This window comes from Sminthopsis crassicaudata, chromosome 2 (genome assembly GCF_048593235.1).
Source record: "Sminthopsis crassicaudata isolate SCR6 chromosome 2, ASM4859323v1, whole genome shotgun sequence".
Classification (NCBI taxonomy): domain Eukaryota; kingdom Metazoa; phylum Chordata; class Mammalia; order Dasyuromorphia; family Dasyuridae; genus Sminthopsis; species Sminthopsis crassicaudata.
The window spans coordinates 363,942,414-363,950,235 of record NC_133618.1 but is presented as its reverse complement, the minus strand read 5'-3'; positions in this window follow the sequence as shown (position 1 = coordinate 363,950,235).

Below are 7,822 nucleotides of genomic sequence, written 5' to 3'. Positions count from 1 at the left end.
GTCATCTCTGGGATCACATCTGTCAGAGCACTGTTATGATCTCAGTGGTTTCTAATCACTAACCTGCTGTGTGAGTGTGTGGGTATGTGTATGTGAGAGCATATGAATATGTATATGTGTGCATGGGCATATACATGTTTGTATATGTAGAAGGGGAAATTGGGGGATGTTTTGTAATCCTGTCCTCATTATATCTTCTCAGTATATACTCTCTTGAAAGATATAATGGGTGTTAACTGGCTGATCATTATTGGAGTTCATCCTAGATGGAACCTCATGAGTGACATTACTAAAAACCCCAATTCCTCTGACTTGCTCCCTAGAATCCTGAGGGGAGAAATTTTAGTCAATGGACTGAAAGGTGGAAGGAACATAAAATGTCATTATGTTTATTGTTGATTAAAAAGCATTTACATGCTTTAAAGTTGTTGTCCAGCAGGTGTCTCTTAAACATATGTTTTATTCATATTGTTTTTAGGCTGAAGCTATGATTTCATCAATATAGGAACTTCCAGTAAGGAAATGCCTTCTAACAATACCTTCTCTGCAATCTATATTAGAAACTTGCATGGAGTACCAAGAGGCTAAGGCACTTGCCCAAAGCCACACAGGCAGGTCTGAGAACTGGAACCTTGGCAGAAGGTTGATGGCTGAAGGCCATGCTGCTGTACATAAATTGAAATCATACAGTTCTCTGATAAATATGATCACAAACATAGCTTTATATAATAATCCTCTATTAATATCAAATGAGGAAAATGAACGAAGGGGTGCTTCAGAGAGAGCAGCAAAAGCCGATGGTTCGTAAGAGTTAAAAGATAAAGAATTGTAAAGGGAAAGCTGTCAGATGCAAAGCATTCTTGTCTGATATGTGATCCTCCAGACAGGAGATCTGGATAGGAGTCAGGCAGAGCAACCTTCCAGATTATGGGTTCTTCTGTCTTGAGGGTTCCATCAAGGAGAATAGTTTATTCATTCTTTAAGTTGGCTGTTTTTACTCAGAGAACTGGCCAGGTTTCCACATGTCAGCTATAAAGGAAGGTCTTTACTCAATGCACAAGTAGAGTGGCCTTCCCTTCCTGTGCCTCCAAGGCATTTTATCAGGCATGCACATCCTCATGTCTTCTGCAAAAAGGTACATTCCTGAGACTCGCTAGGATTCCTTAGGTGACAAATACAGAAATAGAGATAAGGAAAGGAGGGAGAAAATTTTAGAACAACACTAAAGTTTTACAAAAATGAATGTTGAAAACTATCTTTATGTATATTTGGAAAAATAAAGTACTATTTAAAAATGAATAAATGTCTTTGATAGAACAAAAACCAAACTGGGTCTACTGGTTGATTGTTAAAAAGAAATACACCAATTGGGATTCATGAGTTAATATTAGGAGAATAACCACCCATAGTGACATCCCTATTACCTTGTAGTAGCAGCATCCCCTCTCTGAGGACCCAAAAATTTCAAATTTTTTCTGTTGTGTGTAGTCAAATGGAAAAAAGATTTCCTATAGATGGTGGGATCCTTTAAGATTATCTTATTGGCAAAAATATTGTGTTGATTGAATCAAGCCCTTAGAATTCTACTGGACTTCAGTAAAATGAAGGACAATTCAAAGATCTTCTTAATTATCCATTCATGAAAAACCAACTGGATAAAGAATGTTTATTGTATCACATGCAGCTAAATGAACAGTCCATTAAGTTAATTCATCAACACATTAATTTTGGACAAATACTGCAAATGAATAATGAAGTAGGCTCAAGACTGAATATGAGGAAAAGAACTGCATTTGGGAAATTTTAGGATTTAAAAAAAAATTCAAACCTGTTCCTAGACCAAAAATTTAAATCTGGAGCAAACTAAATTAAATCAAACCACAGAATCTTTTTGACATGAATATTTTTTCAATGAAGCTATAGATTCAAAGTATGAAACATCACAGTCTCTGGAGAAGCAAAACTTCAGATGACCCAAAGGGCAATGAAGAGATACAATTTAGGTATAAATAACCTGTAGCATTTTATCAGAGGTCATGTAGAAGTTTCTTACTAAGAAATTCATGATTGGAAAAGGAAAAGACCCCCCAATGGCATATTGAGAGTAAAGGATAACAGAATTATAACCTAAGTGAGTTTCTGATGTCCACAGAATTGTTAAAAGATCGATTTGTGAGGAAATTCCAGATAAAGCATAAAGGAAAATGTTTTCATGAAGATCAATGGAGGGAGAAACAAGAAATTTTGTTATCATTTCAAACTAATCATCAGAACAAAGAAAAAACAAATGAGTTAAGGATACAGTAGATCATCAGTTTGTCTCAGAGGCATAGAGAACTTCAATTATCCAGATATGGCTTTGTCAAAAGCAGAGATTTGTCTTTCTTTTGTTGCCATGGTGGGAAGATGTGGTGACTGAGGTTGTTCAGTTACTATAATCTAAAACCCATCCTATCCTATGACTGACTCATTATCCAATTGAGTTTCTCAGTATAAAAATCTTCCTCTGCTTTGGGAAGTTATGTCAAATGACTTGTGATTTCCCCTATCTTTTTTTTTTTTTTTTCTTTTTTGGTTCTGTGGTAAAACATATTTCTTAGAGTCTTTCTCTCTATCTCATTGTCTTTGCCTTTCTGACTCTCTCTGTATGTCTTTCACTGACTCTCTCTGTTTCTCTCTGTGTGTCTCTTTCTCCCCTCTCTTAACTCCATTCTGAGGATGTCCCCCCTCAAATTGCCTCTTCCCGACTGAGTTTCCAATAAATACACCCAGATTAGCTGTTCGTGAAAACAAATTACTGTCTGAACCAAAAAAACCGTAAAAAGGCATTCCTTTGCCCTGAGGGAAAAGTTTCACGGTTGATAGAATTCTAGGGGAGAAAGGAGATATAGAAATAGGATGGAATCTCAGTTCAATAATTTGAGAAAGGTTTCCACAAAATTATATTTGTTCTGACACTTCCTAATTGGCCAAAATTCTAGCCTCAACTCAAGAGTAATGGCCTATTTTAGGTAGTTGCCTCTTCCCAAATTTCCCTTTCTCCAGTGTGATGCATCTTTTTCATGTCTATCTTTGATTTCTTTGGGATTGAGGGAATTATGGGAATTGAGCAAAGCACACAGACTTTATAGTGTGACTTAATTCTGGAGCTAGCTTAGTTCCCTTTCTATTCAATTATGGGTTAAAAACACTTTATTGCATTGTTTGAACCTAACCCTGGGTAGCTAAAAACTGGATAGCCTCTACTTGTTATCTAGACACCTTTAACTAAGGACCTAGAATATGCTGACCAAAAACCCAGTCATCACTGAAAAGTGATACAAAAAGTTTTTTCACAATTGTACATCTAAAGTAACCCCTATGTTTTATTTGAAAGCTGGCCTTATACAATTTATTATTATTTCTTTGTTTCTCTGATTGAATACAAACATTTTACAGGGGCAGGAGGGAATGAGGCACCCCTTTTTTATTTCAGGCTATTGAACCTGTTTATTCTTCTGCTTCCCAATTTTTTTTCCATTAAAAATACTAGTTCTTTGCGCAATGTTGGAGAGGATGTGGGAAAACAGGGACATTGATACACTGTTGGTGGAATTGTGAATACATCCAGCCATTCTGGAGAGCAATTTGGAACTATGCTCAAAAAGTTAGCAAATTGTGCACACCCTTTGATCCAGCAGTGTTACTACTGGGCTTATATCCCAGAAATCTTAAAGAAGGGAAAGGGACCTGTATGTGCGAGAATGTTTATGGCAGCCCTCTTTGTGGTGGCCAGAAACTGGAAACTACATGGAAGATAATTGGAGATTGGCTGAATAAATTGTGGTATATGAATATTATGGAATATTGTTCTGTAAGAAAAGACCAACAGGACGATTTCAGAAAGGTATGGAGAGACCTACATGAACTGATGCTGAGTGAAATGAGCAGGACCAGGAGATGATTATACACTTCAACAACAATACTGTCTGATGATCAATTCTGATGGACGTGGCCCTCTCCAACAATGAGATGAACCAAATCAATCCCAATAGAGCACTAATGAACTGAACCAGCTACACCCAGGGAAAGAACTCTGGGAGATGACTATAAACCACTACACAGAATTCCCAATCGTTTTTGTCCGCCTGCATTTTTGATTTCCTTCACAGGCTAATTGTACACTGTTTCAAAGTCCGATTCTTTTTGTACAGCAAAACAACTGTTTAGACATGTATACATATATTGTATTTGATTTATGCTTTAACGTATTTAACATATATTGGTCAACCTGCCATCTGGGAGGGGGGAAGGAGGGGAAAAAATGGAACAAAAGGTTTAGCAATTGTCAATGCTGTAAAATTATCCATGCATATATCTTGTAAATAAAAACTATAATTAATTAAAAAAAATACTAGTTCTTGTTTTTGTTTAGATTTTGTTTAGATCTTAGTTTGTTTGTATTTATGATATTTTCCTCAATATCACAAATATAATCTAAACAGGTCTTAACCTAAACAGGTATATTTTATAGAAATAGTATTTGCTTCTGTTGATGTTATTATGTAATTTTGTTGTTTCATTATTAATATAGTCTATTGTATTTTTAATTTCCTAATATTGAACCAATTCAAATTCCTAACATATAACATAAAAATGTAAAATATTTTAGTATGTTGATGTAGGATCTTAGTCAAAATTTTGTTAAATATTTTGCATCAATATTCATTAATATTGATATACAATTTTCTTTTTCAGCTTTAACTCTTCTTGATAAATTAGGTAGTAGGACTATATTGACTTTATGAAGGAATTTGAGTAATGTCATATTTCTCCACATTTGTTAACGTTTAAAGTAAAATTTTAGTTAATAGTTCTCTAAATGTTTGGTGATCAGTCAGTGAGCATCTATTAGGCACCTATTATGTATTGGCCTTGTACTAAACACTATGGATAAAAAGAAAGGTAAAAAACATTCCTGCCTTCTGAGAGTTCACAATTTAATAGAATTCATTCTTAATTTTAATAGTCCTGGGATTTCTTTTTTTTTTTTTAAGTTCATTTGTGATTTGTTCAATTCCTTTTTCTGGGATTTTTAAATTTTAATTATTTATTTCTTGTTCTGAGTCCTGAATTTAAAATTTTTTTAAAATAAATATTTATCCAGTTTAATATATTAAATTAGCACTTTGCTTGAAAAATTTGACAATACGATTCTGATAATTTCCTTCATTTGTTATGACTTCCTTTATTTTTTTATTTAAGCATTTAGATGCTATACCATTTAACATACATATTAATATTAATATCACATAGAGTGCCTTTAAGCACAATGCATTTTTCCCATTTACCTCTTTGGAACCATGTCTATTTTTTTGCCTTTTACTGTTGAAATATAAATAATTCTTTTCTATTCTATTTTAAAAATTAGCTTGAAGCATAATAAGTTCATTCTAGCTTCTAATTTTGGATAACTTAGTGGCATGGTAGGTAAGCACTAGGTCTGAAGTTAGGAAAACTTAACTTAGACACAATTAGTTGTGTGAACCTAGACAAGTTACTTAACCCTGTTTGCCTCAATTCCTCACTTGTAAAATGAGCTAGAGAAAAAAATGAAGATAAATTTCTCTATTAAATTTTTTTTAAAAATAAATTTCTTGTATTTAGTATTGGATTCTACTTCTCTATTTTATAGGTTAGCTCATCCCATTCACATTCAGAGTTATCATTATTAATTGTGTGCTTCTATCATAACTTCTTACATTTCTTTTCTTTCTGTCTCTCCTTTTACACAGAAGACAGTGATGGAAGAAAAGGAATGTGATCAGCACTGGAAATCTATAACTGAAGTGGTCTGATCTCACTCTTCTCCTTTCCGCTCTTCATCTATTTTGGATAGTTATCACTGGGTCTCTTTTTCCTTATTATGTTCCTTTATCATTGCTTATGACCTTTCTCTCTCTGGTCCTACATTTACTCTTCATCCGTCTCAGTTGGTTGAATTTAATGTATTTCTGCATTAAACTCTTTCCATTTGTATGTTAGACTCTACCTGGTTCAAATAAGTGAGATTCATGAGATATTGTTTCCCCTAGCTCCTTTTCCATTTTTGTCTACTTTGCTTCCCAATTACTCAAAAATAGCAAATTCCTCCTGTTTCTTCCCTGGTATAGTTATTTTCCCTCTCATACTATTTGTAATACCATTAGGGAAATGTTTAATGTGCTCTGAAAGGAAGGGAGATTGGACCAACCTTGTGAACTGGTGGCAGGTATATTTTGATTTTTTTTTTAACTTCTCCTTAGCATGAGACAAAAGAGCAAGTGTGAGTTGGGGAATGGCTGAATAAGTTATGGCATATGTGTATAATGGGATATTATTATTCTGTAAGAAATGATGAGCAGGTTGATTTCAGAAAAGACTGAAAAGACCTACATGAACTTATGCTGAGTGGAGTAGAATCAAAAGAATTTTGTACACAACAACAAGATTATGTGATGATCAACTATAATGGATGTGGCTCTTTTCAACAATTTGGTGATTCAAGGCAATTCTAATTAGGTTTAGGATGGAAAATGTCATCCACATCATTTTTGTCTTTGGATTCTCCCTCCTTTCCCTTAGAACAATATATTTGTCCTAAGCATTTAAATTAATTAATTAACCAATTTATTTTCTAATAAATAAATAAATTAATTAAACACTCTAAGTATTTAATAAATGCTTTGTCATCTAAAAAAAAGATCAATCATTGGCTCTGGACAGATGGCTAGACAGGTTCTTCAAGAAATACAATTGAGCCACCATAGAAAAAATTATTTGAATTAAGGTTTGGATGGAAACAGGAATAGTGGATAGAAACTGCAAAGAAATAAATTCAGGTTTGGTGTTGGGAAAATTTCCTAAAGTTTGAAAGTGGAATGGATTGGTTTCCTTAGCTGACCCTTCCCTCACTGGTGTTCTTTCAGAAGCCAATGTGTGCTCATTAGGTATGCTGAAGTGATAATGCTTTTTAGAGCATAGGATGAACTAGATGGTTATTGAAATATCTTACAACTCTAAAATACTATGATCCAGTGATTATAAGGAAGATGTCCACAATGTAGGGGAATGGAGGACACAGACAAGAATTACACTGAATGAGAAGGTGTAGATAAGTCTTGGTTTTTGCTACTGGATAAAGCAACCAACATCCAGGAGGTCCTAGATCCATTGAAGCTGAAATATTGAAAATAATAATGATAGGTAATTATTTATGTAGTTTAACATTGGTGAAGCATATTGTCTTGGTATCCACTTTACCTGGTTCAAATGAGGGAGATTCATGAGATATCTTCTTCTCCAACCCCTTTTCTCCGTTGGTCCACTTTTCTCCTCAATTACATAAAAATAATAAGTTCCTCCTATTTCCTTCTCATTTCTTTCCTAGTGTATTCTCTTTTCTTTCTCATTCCACTGTAATACCATCAGGGAGATAATTTAATCCTCACAACAACCCTACAGTGTAGGCAGTACAAGTATTATTATCTCTATTTTGCACACAAGGAAACAAATTTTAAGAAAATTTAAATGACTTGTCCGGTGTAGCACAACTAGAGAATGTCAGAGGCAAATTTTGAAATCTATATCCTCTTGACTCCAAACACTTTATTAGTAGATATTAAAAAAAAAAGTTTGTGCCACAAGGAAGATTGTTATTGGGGAATGTTTTGTTAGAGAGTTATATTATTGAAAGAGGGGTGATAAAGTACCTATATTATAAGAACTTTGTAATGAAGAAATTTGTATCATCCATTTCTAGGGTTTATGTTATCAAAAGGATTGTTTTTATGAAGAATGAAAT